The sequence below is a fragment of the Mauremys reevesii genome, linkage group 2, assembly GCF_016161935.1.
Source record: "Mauremys reevesii isolate NIE-2019 linkage group 2, ASM1616193v1, whole genome shotgun sequence".
Taxonomy (NCBI): Eukaryota; Metazoa; Chordata; order Testudines; family Geoemydidae; genus Mauremys; species Mauremys reevesii.
In genome coordinates, this window is record NC_052624.1 from 67074335 (window position 1) to 67101122 (window position 26788).

General features: G+C 42.0%; 1 protein-coding gene and 1 long non-coding RNA gene across 11 annotated transcripts in view; one reads left to right on the top strand and one right to left on the bottom strand.

Annotated features, from left to right (window-relative positions):
• LOC120397688 overlaps positions 1-20488 on the top strand; it is a 36384-nt gene extending 15896 nt beyond the window's left edge. For both annotated transcript variants that reach the window (XR_005593933.1, XR_005593932.1), the window contains 2 exons: positions 19208-19326; positions 20222-20488. This is a non-coding gene — a long non-coding RNA (uncharacterized LOC120397688). The remainder of the gene's footprint in view (positions 1-19207; positions 19327-20221) is intronic.
• TBC1D5 (TBC1 domain family member 5) overlaps positions 1-26788 on the bottom strand; it is a 487219-nt gene that overhangs the window by 425839 nt on the left and 34592 nt on the right. For all 9 annotated transcript variants that reach the window (XM_039523970.1, XM_039523969.1, XM_039523966.1 and 6 more), the window contains exon 2: positions 26376-26437. The gene's annotated coding sequence lies outside the window, so the exon portion shown is untranslated. The remainder of the gene's footprint in view (positions 1-26375; positions 26438-26788) is intronic.

Sequence of the window (26788 nt, forward strand, 5' to 3'; positions counted from 1 at the left end):
TGCCTCTCAATGATGACGCTTGCCATCGACAAGCAACATCATCGAGAGGCGTTGCCGCCAACATTTGGGGGTGACGCCTCTCGATGTCGCTTGTCAATGGCAAGCGGCGTCATAGAGAGGCATTGCCGCCAAAATTCGGCGGCATTTCAGCGAGTGCTCCACCACCGCTGTGGTCCTTCATCTGGCGCCCACCAGACGAAAAGGTTGGGGACCACTGGCATAGAGCATATTTCTCCAGTAAAAAGTTCCTCTTTTTGGGAAGAATAATCCAGATCTCATGAACAAGACTTCTCCTTTCTCTCTGTAGATAGTCCTACATCCCTTCACATCAGCTTCATTCCCCTTCCTCCCTCACATGTATGCAAATTACTCATCGTGGTATCCATTTTTCTAAGCAAACAATGCTTAGGACATGCCTGTATGTCTTTGATGCAGAATCAGCAAGTGGAGACTAAGACAATGAAGCTTAAGAGCCATGCATGCTTTTCTTAGGGCCCCGAAACAGCAAACAGGTGATCTGACTTTTTAATTTCCAGTGTCTTGTTCAGAGAGACAAGGTGGATGAGGTAATATCTTTAACTGGACCAACTTCTGCTGGTGAGTCACAAGTTTTCGAGCCACACAGAGCTCTTCTTCCGATCTGGTAAAAGTACTCTGAGCATCATAGCTAAATGCGAGGTGAAACAGATTGTTTAACACAAGTAGTTAGCTCATATCCTAAGGGACCATTCAAGGTAGAGTGGTCCATTAAAACTTCTGAAGTCATAGGGTAAGAAGAGGGGGTTAGTGGGTTACATATTTTTGTAATAAGCCATAAATCCAGTGTTTCTGTGTTCCACCTTGCATTTAGCTGTGATGCTTCATGTAACTTTTCCAGACCTGAAGAACAGCTGCGTGTGGCTCAAAAGCCTGCCTCTGTCACCAACAGAAGTTGGTCCAATACAAGATATTACCCTCACTCACCTTGTCTCTTGTAATCTCCTGGGAACAACACTACTACAACTACTCTGAATACAACAATAGTGTCTTGTTCAGATAGTTATGCAAAGTTCTTCATATCAAGGGCATGACGGTACCTTGTTGTGGACAGAACATATTGATCCAAATGAAAAATAAAGGATGGAACCATCTTGATAAGGAAATGGGGCTTGATCTCCATCCGAAGAAGTGGGTATTCACCCACAAAAGCTCATGCTGCAAAACGTCTGTTAGTCTATAAAGTGCCACAGGGTTCTTTGCTGCTTCTACAGAACCAGACTAACACGGCTACCCCTCTGATACTTGATTGATATAGGCTGAAGCTTCCCAAATCAACTGAACATATAGGCACTAGTAAATCAGTTTTAAGAGAGCAGAATTGTAAAATCCCTTTTTTAGGGATTGGGGCGGGGGGGGAGAATGTTTGAGATACCACTCTGCAATGGATGGAAATCCTATAAAGCCAGAATTTCATCTTCAACTTACCAGCTGCTCTAAAAATTCACCACCTCCATGTGGGAACCCACAAAGGAATGTTCTCGTGTGTCCTCAAAACACAATAGCTGCTGCATCAATATACAAGAAATTGACAATGGACCTTTAGTCAGGCTGTAATAAAAGACTGATAGGAATGCCATAACCAGGAATGCTTAGTTTTTGATTTGTAAAATATGCAATGACACTGCTCTACAGCCAAAATGCTTCTGAAATAAATGTAGTCAAACTTTACTAATTCTGGGTCACTGAGAACGAAAATGATGCTTAAAATTGTTGATTGGCTCTAGTTTTCAAGTTATGCTATTGGGTCAGTATATACGACCCTTGACTTGGGAATAGCGGAGGATAAGTGATTTATAAAGGGAAGGGATCTCAATTTAAACCAGAAATGACTAAAATACATCTTTGACTAGATCTATGAATAAATCTATGACTGGGTTTGGACAGTACTTGCTTTTTAGGCAAAACAATGAATGATGCAATCTGAAGCTGGTATTGCGTCATACATGATATGAATTGCATCATGTTATTCCTAGAAGTCATGGATGATGCAATCATAACGAAGCTTACATCACTCTGCTGAACAAATTGCCCTATATCAGCTCTAGAAATCACACAGTGTCATGCTCTCTTATTTGTCAGTGTTTGATTTTGCAAAGGGACACATTTCTGTTTAGCCAAAGTGAGCAGAGATGCCTCGTACTTGTGTGAACAGTGCAGATAATTTCTGTTATGTTTGTGGTGAAGTGACTTTTGCATCACAAAAGCACAGTATAACCACTATGGTTAAGAAAGCCTATCACCTTTATTTTGGCTGCAAAACCGGAGATCAGGACAAGAGGTGGGTCCCACACATATGCTGCAACACTTGTGCAACAAATCTTCGCCAGTGGTTGAACAGGAAAAGGAAATCTATGCCTTTTGCAGTGCCAATGATTTGGAGAGAGCCAACAGACCATACCAGCAATTGTTACTTCTGCATGGTGCCTCCAGTTGGGAAAGGTGTGTCAAAGAAGAAAAAGTGAACTGTGAATTATCCAAACATTCCATCAGCTATACGCCCAGTACCCCACAGAGAAGGACTGCCGGTTCCTGATGCACCAGAATCATTCTCACTTGAGTGAGACGAGGAAGAGGAAGAGGATGAAACTTCTGGTCCTGAACCATCAATTTCACAGGACCCACATTTTCTCCCATCCTCCTCCTCTGAACCACACCTCATAACACAAGGTGAACTGAATGACCTTGTCAGGGATTTGGAACTACCCAAGAGTAAGGTAGAGCTGTTGGGCTCCAGACTACAGCAGTGGAATCTCCTGGCAGGTGATGTTAGGGTTTCCATGTTCCGTGACCGTCAAAAGGATCTTGTCCCATTCTTCTTCATGGAAGGTGATCTTGTAGCCTGCAACAACATCGAATGGTGTGATGGCAGCCCTAAACATCGTTCATGATCCAGATGAGTGGAGACTGTTCATTGATTCATCGAAGACGAGTCTTAAAGCTGTTTTGCTGCATAATGGCAATGTTTTGCCATCAATTCCAGTTGGTCATGCAGTCCATATGAAGGAAACCTGTGACAACATGAAACAACTTTTGAGGTGCATAAACTATGACCAACATCAGTGGCAGCTTTGTGGCGATTTGAAGGTTGTTGCTCTCTTGCTTGGTCTGCAGACTGGATACACAAAGTACTGCTGTTTTCTCTGCAAATGGGATAGTCGTGCAAGAGATTCCCACTACATCAAGAAAGACTGGCCACTCCGACAGTCATTGGAGCCTGGGAGGAAAAGTGTTCAGCATCCACAACTTGTTGAATCAAGGAAGATTTTGTTACCACCCTTACACATCAAGCTGGGTCTGATGAAGAACTTTGTCAAGGCCATTGACAAAACACAAGCAGCTTTCAAGTACCTCCATGGAAAATTTCCAAGGTTAAGTGAAGCTAAGATAAAGGAAGGTGTCTTTGTTGGTCCTCAGATTCGTGAACTTCTTCAAGATGATGCATTTGACCATGCACTGCGTGGCAAGGAAAAGATGGCATGGAAAGCCTTCCAGTTAGTGGCAATAAATTTTCTCGGAAACAACAAGGCAGACAACTACAGGTTGCTGGTGGAAAATCTCCTCAAGGCATACAAAAGCCTTGGTTGCAACATGTCACTAAAGATACATTTTTTGCACTCTCATCTAGATTTTTTTCCACCCAACTGCGGAGCAGTGAGCGACGAGCACGGCGAGCGATTTCACCAGGACATTGCAACAATGGAGAAACGCTATCGGGCAAATGGAGCCCATCAATGCTTGCAGACTATTGCTGGACAGTGACAAGAGATGCTCCATTTAATGAATACAAGAGACAAGCCAAGAAGCGCTGAGTAGACACCGAATAGGACTAAACTATGTACATAATAGTTTTTTGCCTTTTGTTTCATAATACATTTTATTTAGATAACCCTTTTGCTGATTTTTAAAGTGTTACATAAACAGGACAGGTGAAATATTATCATGTAAAGCAACCATAAACACATGAAAAGACCTAGGTTTACAATTTATGATTAAAACTCTACTATCTACACAATATACATAGACATAAAATGTAAAAAAACTTACATAACTGAGAAACAGTAGCCAATCAGTTGTTTTAATTGTCATATTTGAATTCAGCACATCAAAATACATAATAAATAGCACATTTTATCTCTGAAGCAGACGACTTCTCAAAAATTGTAGACCAGTGTGATCAAGAATCTGGCATTTTACAATCATTTAAGTACAACACAAACAAGAACAGAACTTGAAAAATATCAGCTTTGATAACTCTCCAGCTAACGCATCAGATCACAATTTTCTATATCACAGTCAACTTCAGTGTGATTTTTTCACCTTTCTCCCTGTAGTTTCCTCCCTTCATGTTTGTTGTTCACAGACCATTTGCATACCCAAGCAAAGTATAAAGATAAGGCAAAAGGAGAGGATATTTAGGAATAATGCCTAACTCTTATATAGCATTTTTCATCTTTCAATCTCACGTTGGAGAGAAAGGTGTCATCTCCATTTTACAGAGAGGAAAATTGAGGTTAAGTGGCTTGCCCAAGGTCATACAGAAGAATCAGTGCTAAAAACCAGGAATTAAACCCAAATCTCCTGATTTCCAGTCAATCATACAGTCAATTGTAAAGAAATTAACATCTTGACATCCATCTGTCATTACGTTCATCACCACCCTTGTTCACATTTCTTCTTAAAGAACTTTGTTTTAAGCTGAGACACCGCAAAGCTATTTCAACTCTAAAGAAAGAGCAAACAAAACAAATTTGGAGTTTTGTAAGATCATCCACAGCTGAACCTCTTGGCAGGGCATATTACTACAAAGAAAGTTCAAATGAGATTGTAGGGAAAAAAAATCTAAAATAAGGGAGGAGAAATGTTATTTAGGAGAGAATGCTTATACACCATCTTCCTTGGACACCAATTTTTCCAGCTATTTTACTTGAGCCCTTGCCAAATAAGCTCTATAAAAGAATGTTTGTAAGGACATCTGTAGCTTTTAAGAGGCACCACTGCTTTCCATCCCACTCAGGACCACAAGGCATCAAATAGTGGAGTAGATTTCTTGTCTACTTACCAGACACTGAATCCACCCTTAGGCCACATGAACCACATCTCTGTGAAGGTGTAAAGCCACCTGAAGTATCTGAAGGGGTGCAATTTCTTGTTAGGAACAGCCTGCATCATGACGTGTCTTAAATAAAACAATCAAATAATGAATGTCTTGGAGCCCTAGCCAAAATAGCTTCTCATCCACAGACCCTAGAGAATGATATTTTAGTTTTAATGTGCAAGCTATTCACCTAGTCAGCACAGGCAGACTACCCATTTTGAAAAGTCTGACTCTTGAGAAATCCAACTACCCGCTCCAAAGGTATTTCATCCATAACAATTCCTGCATCATCTGTCGATATCAAGTTTGCAGGAGAGGAACACTGTTTCTCTTATTTGAAAAGATGGAAAAATCATCCTTGACGAATGGAAAGACTGGTATATGTAGAGTTAAGGTAGGAATTGGCACTACATCAGAAAGAGGAAGGCGGGATACCATGCAGGACAAACTGGCCTCATTTAGATTTTCTCCATCCTGGCAGAGGAAAGATCTGGTGCTCTGGGGCAAGCCAGACATTTAGAGTCTCCATAGTCATGCAAGGGTGCTATGATTTTCTCTGAACAAAGAAAAAATATATTGATGTAAATTACTTCATGTTGCTTTATGTGACAAGGTCAGGACCCTGTCAACAACAAACATGGTAAGCGAAAGTGAAGAACAGTGCTAATTTGTATCCAGAAGTTTTTCCCTCAGAAAAGACTGCCTTATTCCTGTAGTTACCATACCTAAGGCAACCCCAGATGCAGTCATCTGCAGGCCTCACCGTGCATTTTGCCCAACACGTGGAAGAATGAAGCCATGTGGAACTGGTGAAATGTTGGAGTTGAATGAGCTGGATTCACTTCTGTTGGGCTTCTGTTCACTCCAAAGCACTAAAACTTTGACCCTTTATTAGAAGCAGGATAGGATGCAATCAGAGGGTTGCTTCTTCAAAGGTTTTACCTACCCGGGGTCATCTCTGCACAAAGAGCTCTTATCAGCTTGAGCAGAAAATATTAAAAAAATTCTCTACAAGAGCATCCAACTCTAAGCTAGGTGTTTTGGCAGAAACAAAAAGCTACGGCAACCAAAGAAAAATAAAAGGTAATAGACAAAAGCCTAACTGGATCAGAAGAGCTTCTTCCACATGCTGGAAACCAATTACCACATTCAGTCAGGCAAACTCTTGATCACAAGAGCCTTATTTTCTTACTCATGCCCCCATTTTCATCTGCTAGTCAGGATTTATGGGTTGGAGTGGCAAAAAGTGTTATTGAGGAAGATCCTGTTTTTTATGTTTTATTGTTACTAAGACATGAGGAAGAGAACTAAAACTTGATTGAGATTTTGAAAGGCTGTGCGCAGCAGACTATTTTGTATTCTCGTGTTTTCTTAGAAGTTTGTGTAGAAACAGAATCTTTACCAAACATCCCTTTTTGCCACCTCAGCTCATAAGTCCTTCTACCACAAAATAAAGACTTACAAGAGGGGAGAGTGTGAAAAGTTCTTGCTACCCTTTTTCACATATTTCCCAACCTGCTTTTTTAGTGTGTCCCCCTCTGATCCTCCCCTCTGCAACTGGAAATCTCTTCTAAATTAACTCAATTTCTTGAATATCATGTTGTTTTTACTCACGTTTCTGTTCTGGACAGAACTTACAAATCACTCTAGTTAATTATTCTTAAACTTAAATGTTTGTGTAAGTGTATCACCTTAAATTGCTTGTTGATTTAGGTCAAACAAATCTCTATTAAAGTCCTCTGCTTTCATCAAACAACTAAAATTGTGAAATGATCCATTTTTGTGTGTTCTGAATATATCAGAGAAAAACAAAAGTACAGTAAGAGTAGAATACTGTACTTTGTTCCATGAAGATAAAATTAGCATCACAGGAAAGTAATTCTTTAAATTTCATATAGATCACACACACACACACACAAACTCTCACAAGCACACTTACATGTACAGAATGTTTAATTAATTTAGCTAATGCATGAGTTCTCAATGTGGGAGTCACAACCAGGTGTCTTACTATGTGAGAGAAAGGCAAGATTCTAGCTAAAAGAGGGAGATCATGCTATAAAAAACTTGGTCCAAGTATGGACAAGGTTGAGAACCACTGATTGTAGGACTAGTGGGGGAGTTTGCAAGTAAAGCCTTATAATTTCATATTGTAAATTAACAAATTACATTGAAGTCCTTGCAATATTCTTAACATTTTTTATCTTAGAAAAATGCTGACATTACAAGAGTCACAGATAGAAGGTAGAGATGGAAACGGCCTACAGTATTAAGTCAAATACCCCATTCCTTCTAGTCTGTGCAGAATTTTTCCCCTACATATATTTTCTAGTGCATAATGACATTCTTTCAAACGTAAGCTGTGTTTTCTGAAAAGATTTGCAAAAGCAGAATTGAGCAGAATACAGAATTTAGAGAAAGATCACTTGCTGTTGCAAAGTACAGGAGAACCTCAGAGTTACGAACAACTCGGGAATGGATGTTGTTTGTAACTCTGACATGTTCATAATTCTGAACAAAATGTTATGGTTCTCTCAAAAGTTTACAGCTGAACATTGACTTAATGCAGCTTTGAAACTTTACTATGCAGAAGAGAAATACTGCTTTTAACCATGTTATTTTAAATGAAACAAGCACAGAGAGATTCCTTACCGTGTAAGATCTTTTTTAAACACTTTCCCTTTATATTTTTAGTAGTTTAAGTGTTTGCTTTTATTTTTTGTCTCTAGTGCTGCCTGATTGCATACTTCCAGTTCCAAATGAAGTGGGTGGTTGACTGGTCAGTTTATAACGCTGAGGTTCTACTGTAGTGCCATAGAACTTTAATGATCACAAGTGGCCATTTTCTCTAACATTTTATATATCACCAGAAAGACGGTGCCTTATAACATCATATTAGGTCACTGGTTAAGTAGGAACTCAGAAGGAAGACTACTATCTACTAGCTCTGCAACCAACATGCATTTTTCTTGGATGCCTCCCATTCAAGTACTGACTAGACCAGTGATTCCCAAACTTTTACCCACGAGAGTTGGTCATCCAAGCAGTGCTGGCTGATCACATTATGCTGGTTCTCCTCATTTCCAGCTACTAAATCACATTAAAGGCAGCAAAATATAGACTACACATTTTTCTAACATCAGTCTTCCATGTAAATAATTGTGAAATTGCCACAGCAATGTTATGTGATTGCAAATGGAAGGGGAGGCACACAAGATACTGTTAATATGTGATCACAGAAAACTTGAGAGCCCCTTCCTCAACTCACTGTTACTTAACATTGACAATGAGATCATGAGAGGGCAGTTTGGTTTTAGTAGAGGCATAACTCGCCAATACATATGGAATTTCCACAACTTCAATTGGCAATGATGGTGGGGGAGGGGGTACCTAGATAAACCCTCTGGGAACTGAGGAAAAACTAGATTTCCCAGAGTATAACATCTAAACTTCACAGTTGATTCATATATATATTAAAGTGATAAACTGTCGTCTTGAGATGATTTACATTTGTGTAATGTATTATTAATTGGAAATAAAAAAATCTATTTAACTAAACATTTTAATATATTTCTTCACACTGTTACTTGATCACAAAAATAAAACTTGTTCCCCATTTTATCTTCTTTTACTGCATGCAATGTCTTTACTCAATCCCATTCCCCCAGCAGCAGTTTTACCTTAACTTCTTTCACGTTAATAAAACTAACTCAGCTCAAGATCTTCCCCAGGCTATCAAGAGGCCAGACTGCATGGAATATTTTTAGTGTCACCTTGTTTCCCCCATAATCCATAGCAGTTGGCATGTGCTTTTTTTATTTTCCTTCCCTTTTTGCACAAAGATATTCACAGTATCAATCCTTAAGATAAACATTACCCAGGAACTCAAGAGGAAAAAAAGAGCACTCTACAAGTTTTAAAAAAAGATTGAGATAGAAAAAGGAAAAGTGAAGAGGCCTTACAAAACAGCTGTAGCATATAAGAGACATTAGCATAAGTGACTGCAGGAAAAATCAGCAATAGGCTTCAAAGAAATCTGGCTGGGGTCACTGAAGAGAAAACAGCAGCAGATGCTAGGCTGCCTGGTCCAGGTAACTGCAGGGAGAACAACAGCTGGCTGTGTGAGAGTCTTGCCTGGGATATATAGTTGGTGACTGAACTCCTGAGCTCTTTTTGTAAAACATGCTTGATAATCTTAGTGTGGGGAAGTAGTCCAATAATCAAAACTGGAATTTTTTGGTGAGGAGCTGTCAGGACATAGACAATTTTAACTTTGTAAAGTGTAGTCTCAATACCACTCAGTATATTCACTCATGTTTAAAGACAAACAGACAGTGACTGCAAACTGAGTGGCTGCATGGATTTATATTCTGGAATATCAGAAACAATGTTCTGAAATGCTCTATCAAGATACAAATATTTTAACAGCCCTAACCATTTTAGAAGCAGTGCATTATACTGTTAGGGACTGTACCATTCGTTATTCTAGTAACTGATGTATATATTTTAAGAGTTTTGCATTATTCTTCTATATGAGGGTTAAAAAGGCAGAAGGGAAGACATTCCCTTGTCAAATCACCTATGACCACACCCATTTTTCTCATCTCTTCCATCCTCAGGGACCCACATTAAAGCCACCACATTTTTAGCTGCGGAGAACAGGACAGGCCTCCCTTTTAGAAAACACACCAATGCAAAACTGATTATGGGGGTAAATGAATGTCAAGTCATTTCTATCTATCCATCTAGATATTTATACAACCCACCAGCGGCAGGATATCTGAACACCTTACAAGAGCCATAGCTCTTCCTTGAAAGCTGAGCATTTTGCCTCTGTTCAACTCCCTGCCAGCCTTGGGAGGCAGAAGAGAGGATGTTATAAAGCATGAAGTTCTGACAGACTCATGAATTTCCCATTTTTTAAAATAACAGCCTTAATTTGAGAGCTTAGAAGTGGCTGAACATAATATCAAAGACAAGTTTCTCTAGTCCCTATCTCTGGCCTGTGACACATAACACAGGACCTATATGTCTCTCATTAGACTTGGGTAAGCAACCCAAATTCATCTCTACTGCTATTGTTTACATTGGCCATGGCTACACTTGCAAATTTGCAGCGCTGCAGCAGGGTGTGAAAACACACCCTCTCCAGCGCTGCAAATTGCGGCACTGCAATGCGCCAGTGTGATCAAAGCCCCAGCGCTGGGAGCGCGGCTCCCAGCGCTGTACGTTATTCCCCACAGGGAGGTGGAGTACGGACAGCGCTGGGAGAGCTCTCTCCCAGCGCTGGCGCTTTGACTACACTTAGTGCTTCAAAGCGCTGCCACGGCAGCGCTTTGAAGTGCGAGTGTAGCCATAGCCATTATTGTCTTTGGTTTTTAAATCCTTGTAACAGGCTCTGGTCTATTTGATTACTGGATTGACAGTTCTGCAAAACTGGGTACAAAATAACAGCTTCAAGACAAGTTACTGTCCCTGTTGTAGATTTTTTTTTTTGTAAGATTATCGTCTCTGGAGTTGAGAAATACATTCAGCCTCCACATCTATTTAGGTGTTAGTCTTTCTACTGAAACTAAACAGGCTGTCAGCTGTGGTGGAGTTTCAGTAATATGAATGAATTAAGATGCCACTAAATAAGTGTGCATGAGTCACCAAGCTGCCATCACAAGGCAGAAATTTTTTCCTTACTGACCAAAGCTGGATTCAAACGAGCTATCTAAAAATGAAACTCTACATTATTCTCCAATACACATAAGTCATGAAGTCCCCCAATCATATTAATGATTGTCACTCCTTTTCATGAAGGCATGCAATTCTAAACTATCACTACTTTCATTCACCAGATGATCGAAAAGCATCCTTTAGAAGCAATGGACAACTTCACTTAACAGATTAGGTCCTGATTTAAAATTTCTGTACTCTAAGGGTATGTCTTCACTACCCGCCGGATCGGCAGGTAGCAATCGATTTCTTGGAGTTCGATATATTGCGTCTCATCTAGACGCGATATATCGAACCCCGAACGCGCTCCCGTCGACTCCGGAACTCCACCGGAGCGAGTGGCGGTAGCGGAGTCGACGGGGAGCCGCGGACGTCGATCCCACGCTGTGAGGACGGGTAAGTAATTCGAGCTAAGGTACTTCGACTTCAGCTACGCTATTCACGTAGCTGAAGTTGCGTACCTTAGATGGACCCCCACCCCAGTGTAGACCAGGCCTAATATAACTAACGTACATTATAGCCCTTCACAAGAGTTTTGAGACAGGAAGTAAAACCAAGGAACATTACATGAAATTCATTCACTTTGTGGACAAAATCCTAAGACTAATACTGTACATTTATAGATTACTACTAATAAGGGCAAGATTTTTCTAAAAGTTGTTCAAATATGTGGGTGTTCTGTTTGTTTGTTCATTTCACTGACTTGAGGTGACATTTATTTCCTTCCAACTACTGTGGGTATTTATAAAAAAGAAGTTTAACAACAGGTCTTGTCATTTGAGCTAATTAAATAGCTCAATGGTAGAAACAATGAAACAAAATGTTGAACAGCTGCTTTTGTGATATAAAGGATTATCTCTCTATAATTAGGGCCCTACCAAATTCACAGTCCATTTTGGTCAATTTCATGGTCATAGGATTTCAAAAATAGTAAATTTCATGATTTCAGCTATTTAAATCTGAAATTTCATGGTGCTGTAGTTGTAGGGGTCCTGACCCAAAAAGGAGTTGTGGGGGGCTGCAAGGTTATTGTAGGGGGAGGGAGGGTTGCGATACTACTACCCTTACTTCTGCGCTGCTGCAAGCAGCAGTGCTGCCTTCAGAGGAGGGTGGCCAGAGAGCAGAGGCTACTGGCCAGGAGCCCAGCTCTGAAAGCAGAGCTACCGCCAGCAGCAGTAAGGATGGAATAGTATGGTGTTGCCACCCTTATTTCTGCATTGCCTGCAGAGCTGGGCCCTCAATCAGCAGCCACCACTCTCCGGACGCTCAGCTCTGAAGGCAGCAGCACAGAAGTAAGGATGGCACAGGACGGCATTGCCACCCTTACTTCTGCACTGCTGCTGGCAGGACACTGCCTTCAGAGCTAGGTTCCCGGCCAACAGCTGCCATCCTCCAGCCACCCAGCTCTGAAAACAGCACAAAAGTAAGGGTGGCAATACCATCACCCCTAAAATAACCTTGTGACACTCCCCTGCAACTCCCTTTTGGGTCAGAACCCCCAATTTGAGAAACTCTGATCTCCCCTGTGAAATTGGTATAATATAGGGTAAAAGCACACAAAGACCAGATTTCATGGTCCATGACATGTTTTTCATGGCTGTGAATTTGGTAGGGCCCTATCTATAATTAATAGTAAGGAGATAACACTGAACAGCATGCTCCTATAATGTACACTTAAGCACCCTCTGAAACAATGAGCATCAGACCTTATAAACAACTCTGAACAATTTATGTTTAGATGTTATGTTCTTTGGGGCAGGGAAAATCTTCTTCTGCATTTAGAAAGTAAGATACACATTTTTAGCACTAAAGCAATTTAAATAGGAAATAATGCTTCCTTAAAGCCACATATTTTTCAAATAGCTAATCTATTCTAAACCAGAATTACTAAATATTAAACACCTTTTCAGCATAGCAGAAAACCAAAAAACAATATACCTAAAGTAGCCTAATCTTAAAATACCAACAAGTTTTCTCCTTCTGAGGTCTAAGTTGAAAGTATATTAGGAGACACTTCACTCTCAAAGCTTATATCATTCCTCCACTTTGCCCGTGCATATCAACTCCACTCTGGTATTGTGTCACCATCACAGGACCTAACCACATCAGCCACACCATCAGGGGCTCGTTCACCTGCACACCTACCAATGAGATATATGCCATCATGTGCCAGCAATGCCCCTCTGCCATGTACATTGGCCAAACTGGACAATCCCTACCCCAAAGAATAAATGGACACAAATCAGACATCAAGAATTGTAACATTCAAAAACCAGTAGGCGAACACTTCAATCTCCCTGGACAGTCAATAACAGACTTAAGTGGCAATTCTTCAACAAAAAACCTTCAAAAACAGACTCTAATGAGAAACTGCAGAATTGGAATTAATTTGCAAATTGGACACCATCAAATTAGGCCTGAATAAAGACTAGGAGTGGATGGGTCCCTACAAAAAGTAATTTTCCCTCTGGTGATACTCACACTTTCTTGTCAACTGTTGAGAATAGGCCACTTCCACCTTAATTGAACTGGCTCATAAGCACTGACCCCCCACTTGGTAAGACAACTCCCATCTTTTCATGTGCTATAATATATATTCTGCTTACTGTATTTTTAACTCCATGCAACTGAAGTGGGTTTTAACCCACAAAAGCTTATGCCCAAAGGAATGTTAGTCTCTTCGTTGTTTTTACTTACACCACAGACAACTATGAAATTGGAGGATGATAAAACCCTTTAATCTCCATGTTTTTGCTGACTATTTTCATAGCAACTAACAACGATGTTTCTAATGTTTGTTGATCCTCACAAAAGAGTGAGGAACATTAATCCAGCTACCACCATATGTCAAATGCATTAGCTGGCTAGAGTCCGGGATGAAGACAGCATTTTGAAAGTGGTGGGCATTTGCTAAATATATGATTGCAAGAGAACATACTCATCAACTTTCAGATTAGTCACATGTCTCAAGCTAAGCACATGCCTAAGTGTTTGCAGGAGGGAGCACATATTCAGAGGCAGGATGATCCAGTAGTTAGAGCACTAGCCTGGGGCTTGAGAGACCTGGATTCAGTTTCCTGCTCTACCCCAGACTTCCTGTGTGACCTTTAAGTCACTGAACCTCTATATGCCTCAGTTCTCCATCTGTAAAATAGGTGTTTAATGACTGTGAAGCATTCAGATACTATGGTGATTTAAAAGTACATTAGTGTTCTTGTGGAGTTTAGCCTAGCAAAAGGTTACGGATTTTTTTTTCTTTCAAGAAAATCATTCTGAGAAGTACCATAACTAAATTTAGTAGAAATTAAGGTTGCCTGGTTAAGTGCTTGAAGTCAGTAAATTATAAAGTTAAAGTCGCACTGCAGTCTTAAATATGTCCCCTTGCAAGTATGTTCTATTTTATTTACACAATTAGATATTTTTCAAATTCTGTAATATACATTTTTCTACAACTAGACAAACCCATGAAGCATCTTAAAGTTCTGTATACTATTCTGTGTATGCTAGACAAAACAGTCCATTAAGTTATATACAGAAAGTAAAATACAATAGTAAATCAATTTTACACAATGTACACTATATTAAGTACAACAAAGTAATAACGGAAACTTTCGGGCATATACAGAACACTTAAGTGTGAAGCTAAGTCAGTTTTATAGTTAGCTGCTTCATCTCCCAGATACACTTTGTGATGTACTGGGGCTATGTCTGTACAACTTATGAATTCTGATTGATATTGTGAAGTTGTATTATGAAAAATTGCTGCATCACAAATGCCTATATGTACGTGGATCAACCATTGCTGATAGGTCCTGTAGCAAATACACCCCAGACAGATACAAAGGAATGCTTAGACTTCCAAAATAAAGAAACACATAGGAAAAGGGCCATTTTCTCCAATCCATGAGGCAGATTCCGCTCACCATGTAACGGCATGAGGCAGGGGACACCTGTCCTGCCTGCCTTCCTGGACCCAGATGGTTCTCCCAGGACTCACAATGGAAGGGTGAGCTAGAAAGTGAGGGATATTGTGGTTTCAGATTTATTATTTAATGATCTATAGTCTCCTGTGGTTTACATGATTAAGTATAAAAAGGTACAAAGGTGTAGACTGTGCAAAATGTATGCATGTCAACTGTTTCACAACTACAGAGAGCTAAATTGTAATCCAAAAACTTTACATCTTTGGGGTTGAGCTCTGTGACAGGGGTGGTATAAGTTACTGGGTTATTTCAGGGGTCAGCACAGGTCCTGAGGCCTAGGACAGCTGGGCTGGGGAGACCTATTTCCAAGAGGGATAGCAGAATCATCACCCAGGAAGTGTGCCAGAGAGACCAAGGGAGGAACAATTGTTGCAGCTTGTTGAGGCTCCAAAAGCTTAGCACTCCCCAGAGAATCCAGAACACAGAACTTGGATTCCCCACATACCAAGGGAGGGAAATACCCCACATAGCGTGACCAGGAGGGGGCACTTTTTAGGGTTTGACACACCTCTGGAAGGCTTTGTCAGTGATTAAAAATACACTATATAGTATGTGGCTACTATGCAAGACCAATTCTACACCACAAACTTTTGCTAGCATGACTGTGTCAGAGTTTTGATGACATATGATCTCTGTCCAACATAGCTATACTAGCAAAAACCTTTAGTGTAGATACAGTTATTCCAGCAGAACTGCACTTTTGCTAGTATAGTTTATTTCGTTCAGGGGGCTGGAATAAGCTATACTGGCAAAAGGGTAGTTTTGCTGATATATTCTGCATCCACACTAGTAGTACCTTGCTAGTATGTACATCTCTACAGCTATATCAGCAAAGCACTCCTAGCATAGACTTAGCCTGAATCATTAAAAACATACTTGAGAGAATGTAGCAGGTTGGTTACCCGCTCCTGCCCTGAGGGGTTTAAAAAGCGGCCTAGCAGGGCTTGAAAGCCCAGCTCTAAAAGCTGGGCTGATTGGGGAAGCAGCCACAGCTGGCCTGTATAAAAAGGCCAGGGAAGCCAGGAGCAAACACTCTCCCTCTGCCTGTAGAGGGAGAAGGGCCTGGCTGCAGGGAGCTAGACAAGGTACCTAGAGTGGAGCAGGGCTGGGGAAAGGCAGAGGCGCCAGGGAGCTCCTGCCTGGAAAGCCCCAGGCTGCAGCCTAGCATTAGGCCAAGTAGTACTGGGGGTTGCAGGGGGCAGCCCAGGGGCAGGCGAAGGCAGCAGGTCCAAACCCCTTTGCCGATGATGAGTGGGTGATACTGCAGTCTGCCCCAGTGAACAGGGGCTAGATGGAGACTGGGCAGTAGCCAATTCTGAGGCAAGGTGGGGTTAGTGGGGTGGGGGTTCCCCAGTTAAAGGGGCACCAGGGTCCTGGGCCAGTAGCTAGAAGGCGGATCACTGGCCTGCAGAGGGCACTCCGGGCTGGATTGAGCTAATTTCCGAGGACGACCAGCAGGAGGTGCCGCAGGGGTGAGTCGGCACATCAACAGAGAGAAAAGAGAAATCTACCATATATACGTTCTGAGTTTGTGGTTCTCAAACTATGGTCTATGTACCACCAACTGCTGGTCTACAGAGAACTGGATGGTCATCTCCATCTGCTGCTGGCTCCTCCTTACTTCCTAAAGCTAAACTGCATTAATAAACCAGAAGTACATTAAATACTTTCCTATGCTCCCTTTTAAATGCAAGCACAGTTCCTATAGTTTTCACAGGGATGATATTTGATTGCTAATTGAATGGGAAATGTTTACTTCTCATGGAGACACTGAGATACCATGGTGATGGATCTTATAAAAACCTAGAGATTGAGGTAGTCCACACATTCATTGAAGGAAGGAGAGGCATTCTTAAAAAGACAGTTATCTTTTCCATAACTGGTGTTCTTCGAGATGTCTTATTCATTTCTATTCCACAATAGGTGTGTGCACTCGCCACGTGCATTGGTGCCGGAAGTTTTTCCCCTAGCAGTACCCGTAGGGGAGTGCCCCAGAGACTCTTCGAGTGGCGCCTCCATGGCACGGAATAAGGGGTGCTGCACGCTCCCCCCCACCCTCAGTTCCTTCTTACCAGGCCAACTCCGACAGAGGGGAACGAGGGCAGGATGTGGAATAGGCATGAGCAACACATCTCAAAGAACACCAGTTATGGAAAGGTAACTGTCTTTTCTTCTTTGAGTGATTGCTCATGTGTATTCCACAATAGGTGATTCCAAGCGATATCTGTTGGAGGTGGGTAGGAGTTCACAAATTCTCAGGATGGAGCACAGCCCTGCCGAACCCGGTGTCATTCCTGGTCTGGGAGCTGATCGCATAGTGCAAGTTGAACGTGTGAACTAAAGACCACGTGGCAGCCCTACAAATGCCGTGAATGGGGACATGGGCCAAAAAGGCAGCCGACGAGGCCTGCGCCCAAGTCAAGTGTGCCTTCACAATTGGTGGCGGAGGGATTCCTGCCAGGTCCTAACAGGTACAGATGCACAAAGTGATCCAGTTGGAGAGCCGCTGAGTGGAGATCGGCTGACCTTTCATGCGCTCGGCCGAGGCGATGAGCAGTTGCAAGGACTTTCTAAACGGCTTAGTCCGCTCCAGGTAGAAAGCCAGAGGCCGTCTCACATCCAGCGTGGAGACTGCGCTCCTCACTGGACGCATTGGGCTTGGGGCAGAGGACCAGCAGAAAAATGTCCTGACCCACGTGATAGGCGGAGACCACCTTCGGGAGGAATGAAGGGTGTAGGCGGAACTGGACATTATCTTTATGGAACACTGTGTACAGGGGCTCGGAGATCAGGGCCCTGAGCTCCGAGATCCGCCTAGCCGACATGATCACAACCAGCGAGGCCACCTTCCACGAGCAGTGTGACCAGGAGCACGTAGCTAGTGGCTCAAACAGGGGCCCCGTGAGATGAGCCAACACCAGGTTTAGGTCTCACTTCAGGACAGGGGGCCTAACATATGGGAAGAGGTGATCTAACCCCTTAAGGAATCGGCCAGTCATGGCATGGGAGAATACCGTGTGGCCCTGCACCGGCGGATGGAAGGCCAATATGGCCACCAGGTACACCTCAACTGGCGAGGGCACCAGGCCCTGGGCTCTAAGGTGAAGGAGATAGTCCAGAATAAACTGGATCTGGGCAGCCACCAGGAAACGCCCCGCTCATCCACCCATCTGGAAAACTGAGACCATTTTGCCAAGTAGGCTTGGCAAGTGGAGGGCCGTCTGCTTTCTAGGAGGATGCACTGAACTCCTTCCAAGCACGTCCTTTCCTCCCAAGTGAGCAGCCACACCGTGAGGTGGAGTGCCGCTAGGTTGGGGTGGAGGAGGTGGCCCTGGTCCTGGGAGAGGAGGTCCCGTACCAATGCTGCCTGGGCGTCTTTATTTTTTTCCAGGACCATGCCGATCAGCGGGAACTGGGGAAAGGCATAGAGAAACTGGCCTGACCAGGACAGGAGGAAGGCATCAGAGATAGCGCCCCATCCCAGCCCATCCCCCCTGCCCCCCGAGCAGAACCGGGAGCAGTGACGGTTCTGCCGGTCCAAACAGGTCCACCTGGGGAGTTCCTCACACTTGGGAAAGTCTGTGCACCACCTCTGGGTGGAGAGACCACTCATGCTGAGAGGAGACGTCCCTGCTCAAGCAATCCGCCCGTGCATTCCTGGTGCCTGGCAGATGGAAGGCCTGTAGGCAGATGTGGGTTATACAAAAATCATACAGCCTGAGGGCTTAGTGGCAGAAGGCAGAGGTTGCCTTGCCTGTTCATGTAGAACGTTGAAGGTCATGTTGTCAATAAGGACCCTGACCACCCGGCCCTCCAGGTGCAAGTGGAAGGCCATGCATGCCAGCCGTACCACCCTGAGCTCCTTTACGTTTATGTGGAGGGTCAGATCCTGAGCCGACCACAGACCTTGGATCTGAACATTCCCCACATGGGTCCTCCATCCCAGGTCTGACGCGTCCGACACCAGCTCCAGCGATGGGGCCCTGCCCCTGAACGGGACCCCTTGGAGTATGTTTCTTGGGGAGGACCACCACTATAGGGAGGTGATCACTGGCTCGGGTACCATGAGAACTTTGTCCATCCTGTCCCTGGCCTGGGAGAACTCTGAGGCCAACCAGAGCTGGAAGGGCCTCATCCTGAGTCTGGCGTGACGGACCACATACGTGCACGCCGACATGTGACTCAAGAGCTGGAGGCATGCTCTGGCTGTTGTCACCATAAACCTTGTGACCGTGTTGATGAGCCCCTTCAGGGTCTCGAACCTGTCTGGTGGGAAGGAGGCTCTGGCCAATGAGGCATCCAGGACCGCCCCGATAAACTTTATGCGTTGAACTGGGACTAACATGTATTTGGTGTTATTTACCAACAGGCCCAAAGTGGTGCACATGGACAGAAGGAGCCCCACGTGATCCCGCACCTGTGACCGGGGGCTGCCCTTAACCAACCAGTCATCCAGATGGGGGAGATCTGGACCCCTCGGCGCCTGAGGTAGGCCACCACCACTGACATACATTTCATGAATATCCTGGGGGCAGTGGACAGGCCAAACGGGAGGACCGTAAATTGGTAGTGTTCCTGCCCCACTATGAAATGGAGGAAGCGTCTGTGCCCCTTGAATATATGAATGTGGAAGTACGCGTCCTGCAGACTGAAGGCGGCGTACCAGTCCCTGGGATCCAGAGAGGGGATGATGGAGGCCAGAGAGACCATGCGGAACTTGAGCTTCACCATGTAGTGGTTCAGGCCTCGCAGGTCCAAGATGGGCTTAAGCTGCCATTTGGCCTTCAGGATAAGGAAATAACAGGAGTAGTACCTCTTACCCTTGAACTCCCCAGCTACCGCTTCCACCGCTCCTAGGCCCAGGAGCCACCCCACCTCCTGCTCGAGCAGAGCCTCATGTGAAGTGTCCCCCAGGAGGGCCAGGGGCGGGCGGTGATTGGGTGGGGAAGAAGTAAACTGGAGAGTGTAGCCCCGGGAGATGGCGTTGAGGACCCATCGGTCCGAGGTCAGCCGCAACCACTCAGAGAGGAAAGCACACAACCGGTTGGAGAAAGGAAGCTTTATTGAGGGTGGATCCCTTATGAGAACTGGCACAGCGCCCCCGGGCATCCCGCCTTTTCCCCACCTGCTTGCCCTTGGAGGACTCAGGCTGGGGAGCAGGCTGAGACTGCTTCTGTGGGCACTTCTTATAGTTCCGCGACATCTTATAAGCAGTGTTGTATCTTGGGTGGGTGGCCTGAGCGGGAGTCTGCTGCAGCTTGAACTTAGGTTTAGCCAGAGCCGGAACATAGAGATCCAGAGTCTGAAGCGTCGTGCGGGAGTCTTTCAGGCCATGCAGCTTTGTATCCGTTTGTTCCACAAACGGAGCTTTGCCGTCAAACAGGAGGTCCTGCAAGTAGGTCTGCGCCTTGCTGGATAGCCCAGAGAGCAGGAGCCACGACACCCTTCACATGGACACAGCAGAGGCCATAGACCGTGCGGCTGTGTCAGCTGCATCCGAATCTGCCTGCAGGGTTGCCCTGGCGGCCGCTATACCCTCCTCCACCAGCACTTTGAACTCCTTCCTGTCACGCTCCTGGAGGGATTGGAGGGATTGAACTCATACCGGCCCAGGAGGGCCTGGTGGTTCGCCACCCATAACTGGAAGCTCAAGGACAAATACATTTTCCTTCCAAAAGAGTACAGCCTTCTTGAATCTTTATTTTTTGGGGTAGGGGCTGGCAAGTAGGCTTGGCAAGTGGAGGGCCGTCTGCTTTCTAGGAGGATGCACTGAACTCCTTCCAAGCACGTCCTTTCCTCCCAAGTGAGCAGCCACACCGTGAGGTGGAGTGCCGCTAGGTTGGGGTGGAGGAGGTGGCCCTGGTCCTGGGAGAGGAGGTCCCGTACCAATGCTGCCTGGGCGTCTTTATTTTTTTCCAGGACCATGCCGATCAGCGGGAACTGGGGAAAGGCATAGAGAAACTGGCCTGACCAGGACAGGAGGAAGGCATCCCTTCTTGAATCTTTATTTTTTGGGGTAGGGGCTGGCTGGCCCTGCCGTTCCCTGTGGTTGACCAACTCAACCACCAGGGAGTTAGGAGCAGGGTAGGTATATAAGTATTCATGCCCCTTGGTGGTACAAAATACTTGCGTTCCGCTCTCTTAGAGATGGGTGCATTATCTGAGTGCTTAATAACTGTATAATATACATACATATTACACACATGTACACACAAATATATTCTTGTTGAGGAAAGTATTATACTTCAATAGTACTAGAAGATTTATCCCTAGTGTTGCTCACAAATGCTCATTGAAGTCCCAGTACAGGTTGTCCAAAAGAACACGCCTGCTACTAGCCCTATGCCCACAAGTTCCTATCATTATACTGCCTTCTCATGCCTATGCTATTTCCTCCTGACTTCACATGTTTCCACAACTCTGTCTTCCCCTGGGACTCTTGAGTTCAATTAAGAACAACTGTTTACTCCTCTTTGACCACAACACAGAGTGTGATCTTAGGTTTGGTACAGCAATTTCTCTAGAGGAAATATCCTCCTCCCCCCAAGATAATTTTCTTTTCCTGGTCACTGCAGCAAAGATTTATTGTGAATTTTCTTTTAAATCAATATTCTATGTGCCTCTGGACATTTTAACTTAAAATAGTAGACATTCTGTGGTCTTCACCTTCTTTGAACCTAATATTTTTTCTTTAAGGTGCTTGCAATTTTTCTTTAAAATGTCATGCTGCCATCACTGTCAGTTCTGACCAGTCTTACATTGCAGATTGAAAAAATATGCTGTAGAGTCTCTTTTCTAGTAAGTGAAGTAAAACTATCAGTTTCATTAACCTTCATTTTATCTAATCCAATACATGTATTTTCACTGCAAATACTTTACTCTAAGATATTTATTAGTATTTCTCCAGTAATTCTTGGAGCATACTCTTTTAAACAGATAGATAAATTGTAAAGATGGGATCACCAGTCTCCTCTCAAACCTACATTCTGGTACAGTATGTGTATATTGAAAAAAAGATTTTAGCTCATGTTAGCTAATTTGGGTTAAAATAGCAGTGAAGACATGACAACTGGTGTTCTTAACTCACCTTAGCAGCTCAAGTTGAAACCTATAACCGTAGCTGCTAACCCAACTTAAAAGCAGAGCTGCCATGTCTTCAGTACTATTTTCACCTGGGTTAGCTAACCCAAGTTAAGAACACTCCTCTTTTTGCACTGTAGACGTACCCTGTGTCATTAGGATGACATAGATAAGCCTCACGGTGGCAAGAGAAAACACTGCCTGAGACCAAGCACATTGGGCTGTTTCATCCATGAAGCAGCAATAGGTTCAGCTTCAAAAACTGACTCTGTTGCCTGATGTCACATCTGCATGTTTTACACAACAGTGGTAAATCTTAGAATAAAAATCTTTAAGCTATCATTATCTAAGTAGTTCATCTAATATTGTGGAGAGAAACAGCCATTGATATATACTGTGCACACGTTTTTATCCATGTATATAAAGCAAAGGAAACAGCTTTGCAGACAACTGGCTGGTCATCTGCTGCTGGCTTCTCCTTATTTCCTAAAACTAAACTGCATTAATAAGCCAGAAGTACATTAATACTTCCCTACTATCACTTTTAAATGCAAGCACAATTGCTGTAGTTTTCACAGGGGTGTTATTTGATTAAAATTACAGGAGAGTGTAGTTGTAGCCATGTGGGTCCAAGGCAATTAGAGTGACAAGATGGGTGAGTTCATCTCTTTTATTGGACCAACTCTGAGATTACCTCACCCACCTTTTCGCTCTAACTGAATGGGAGATGTTTACTTCTCTTGGTGCCTCCATACTACCATGGTGATGGAGGACATTATAAAATCCTAGATGGCAGTGCTCCACAGATTCCATAGGAACAGCAAAGAGGGAGAGGGAGACAAAAGACGACAAATGCTAAGCACTGAAATATTAATTAAACAATACGGAGACTATATGATTCAGGGGAATTTACTAAGAGGATGCAAATCCTTTTATCTATAAGTCAGGAGTTCAAATAGGATCCAATCTGACTTCTATGGAACTATACCATTCAGGTCAGTAGTACGCCTAAAATCAGGCCATAAAATCTCTATCCCATGGCTGGTCACAGTAGCTTATGTGAAGTGCATTAGTAGTTTCACTTCGTTTCCTGATAAACAAGTATCCACATCACAAAAACTGTTGTCATTTTTAGCATCTTGGTTGGCAATTTCAGCACAAGGCCAAGAACAGAATAGCCCTAAGAAATGAACTATCCTCTCACCCTTAGTGATAGGAATCCTTTAAGATGGGGCTGAAAAACGGTTAGTCAGCATGGAGTGGCTTCTACTTCCTTTTTCTGCTGCTAAATAGCAGACTTCAGTTACCAAGACAGTGAACCTAGCACTTTACAAGAGGATAAAATTCACCTACAAAACTGCTAAAAAAAAATTAAATCAGCATTTTCCCACTTGAACTGCAAGAGAAAAACCATCGTTATAGTCATAACACGTTAATACAAACATCAGTTTGCACACATGGACACATTTTTCTTTTTAGAATATGAAATTATGCTTTTAACTAAATTTATATGTTAAAAATATATTAAAGCAGAAATATTATTTGATACTGTATAATTTTATCCAGAATTTAAGTTACTTTAGAACAGTGGAGCAGCACTTAAGTCAACATACAAAAGTTCTATGCTTAAGTTCTTGAACTATGAACAAAATAATACATTAGCCATAAAAAACATTTCATGGCAACTGAATCAGTGCTTTCCTTTTCTCTTTAAAAATATGGTAGTGTAGGGACCAAATTCATTTTTTGCGCCATCCAGAAAAAGGATTAGGTGTGAAAGAAATCTCCTGCTTAATGTGACCTTTGGCTGTACTTTCACTTGTCATAATTACAAGGTAGCTACTCTCAGTGCCAACACATAAGCTTCATTATATTACCCCTATAACTATAGTGATTCATATTTCAGGAAATGTTTCATACTATGAAAAACTGGAAGCAGAATATACTGACAGCACTTTACCTGCTGTTATCTGTAACAATGTGTAATAGGCCTTACTGAACAATAAGATTTCATGTATGCAGGAAAATAAGAGTAACCATACAAAATTTCATAAAACATGCCACGTAATATTAATATACATTCAGGAACTCTCATGAAGTTTGCAGCTTTAACCAAAGTATTCAAATAAAGAGAAAACAAAAAAAATCAAAATAAAATTCTTCTCCAAATAATGAAAATATTTGGGGGTTTATGTGAGTATTAAGGGTTGCAATATACCTGACCTTTCTAAACATGTGAAAAAATATTTCTGGAAGGTAAAAGAATCTAAAAGAGTTATGCCACTTCTGCATGTTTTACACAACAGTGGTAACTCTTAGAATAAAAATCTTTAGCTATCATCTGAAGCTGTTCATGTAATACTGTGGAGAGAAAAAGCCACTGATACATACTGTACACACGTTTTTATCCATGTATATAAATCAAAGGAAACGGCTTCCTTTAAGGCAAGCATATGAAGATACTAAAGCAAGATACCAATTAAATATTCATACATTCAATATTTCAAAATAAGGAATTTGGATATACACATGCATAATTTAAGTTCTATAGTGAAACCTGTCTACAGAGGCCATTTCTACTGTATTTCAACAGCATCCTAACTTGAAATGTACAATGCAGCCTTTCTATGCTGTGTTAAAACTTTAAAGTATATAGTAATTCATTTCAAGCACTAAACACAGAATAAAGGCCATGTTATGCACACGGCACTTTTCTAAGGGAAGTACTGCTTTGCCCTGTTCATTAAACCCCCTTCAGTGCTATGCAAAAAGGCCCTAATCACAACATTTTCCTATAAGGTAGAGTATGCTTTCCCACAGGGGATCAGGTAGGGTGACCATCTGTCCCGTTTTTAAAGGGACAGTCCCATTTTGGGGGACATTTTTATATAGGCACCTATTACCCCCCACCCCCGTCCCATTTTTTTCCACAGTTGCTATCTGGTAACCCTAGTATCAGGTAGAGTCAGATTAGAGAAGCAATTTACTTATTATATCCAGAAGTCAAATACATAACTTTAGATACAAGGTTGATAGCTTCTCAAATCACAGCAGACATAAGTCATGCAGACATATTCAGACCTCAGCTGTATGTACACAACTCCCAGAAGTTGACACTCATATGAAGCAAGAATTTTAACCCTTAATTTTGGTTTTCCACATTACATCAATCCTTCATTGGGTAAAAACCCAGATTTAAGAGAACTGCCTAAAGAAAACACCATCAAAAGGTGGTCACGATATTCAGTACACTAAGAATGGTTCTTTGTGAATTATATAAAATAGTGGCTAACAGTTATTTACCTATGGGAATACACAAATGCTAAGTTTGGGGAATTTATAAATTCCCCATTCATTTACAAAAATATGCAGTCAAGAATTTTAAACACTTCTTACATACTGGTCCACTTCCTCCTCCTAGTTATGTGTAAATATTAATCTTACATATTCATCTATACGTGTCATATGTTTAAAATGGTCTCAGTAGGACTGATTCTCCCCTTGAGAAGAGTTCTTGTGATTTTAATTCCATTTTTTTCTTAACAGAAGTAGTTAAGTTATTTTGCTATCAAGAGGCTTCATCAAAAAAAACACCAATTTCTCTTTTTTTTTTTTTTTTTTTACTAAAAATGCTAGGATCGATTTCAACAACTCTAGGAATGATAATTAATAGCTGTATAAGAAACAATCCTATTTTTACACATTTTTAATCTTTGCTCCTGAAGGTCACTCATTTCATGTTTATATTTCTAGGTATAAGCAGAGTAAAAACTCAAAGGTAAACAGTAATGTTAAGAAAAATATAACTATACACGTGTCTCTATAGGGTAAATTACTTCATATAGAAAACATCTATGGATCTTGCAATGACTATACTTTTCCCTTAGAGCTAATACTTTAATTTTCAAGAACCAAGAAAAAAAAAATCAAAACTAGTCAGTAACAATGCAGCGTCGAAAAGCAATAAACTCAAAATTAAGTTATAAATAATTTAAAGCATGTCATGAAGATGTATTAATAATTCATCAGATAAATAATTTACTAAATAATCAAATAAATAAATAATGAAATACATAAATAAATCAGCAAATAAATAATTCTGCAAAATAACCTAAACAATAAGTCACTAAAACAAATGACAAACCTGCAAAACTACAATAATTTTCTAAATTCTGATAGTTTTAAATAAACAAATGTATATAACCTAGATCAATCTTTGTTGGATAGAGAAATATTTTTCACTGCTATTGGTAAATTCCCGATTACACTGTATAAGGATACAATTCAGATTTTACAAGAAGGCAGTTTTTTCCTTATAAATTATTAACACGATTCCTACAATTCCTGCTCTGTATTTTACATGCAATCCTTTTATGTAGCTCATTTTTCCCAAATATAAATGGACAGCCTCTTTATAACACTCTTAATTCACATTTTCTTTTCAGTGAAGTACTTACAATACTACTATAGCCTTCTTGGTGGTTCTCTCGCTGTCTTCTCCAAACCTTTAGAAGTTGTGCTGCAGGGGGAAAACAAGTATAATAACCTTAATTATTACAGATGGTATCTCATTCATTAGTGGATGACAACATTTTATTTGAAAGCACAAGAAAAGCTGTTTTATAATTCTACAAAGCAACTTAATGTGAAACAACCATTGCTGTTTGCAGACTACCTAAAGTTTTTAGAAGTCTTTGGTGGAATGAGTTCAAGCAAACTGAGGCAAGTTTCTTGTATTTAAACTGACACGCAATCTGTGCAAACTGGCACTAATTCAAATGTGAAGACAAAACGTGAGAAGGACAAATGCTTGGCTGACATCTAATGCTCTGGATTCTGGAAGCTCATAACCCTTCAAAGAATACAAGAA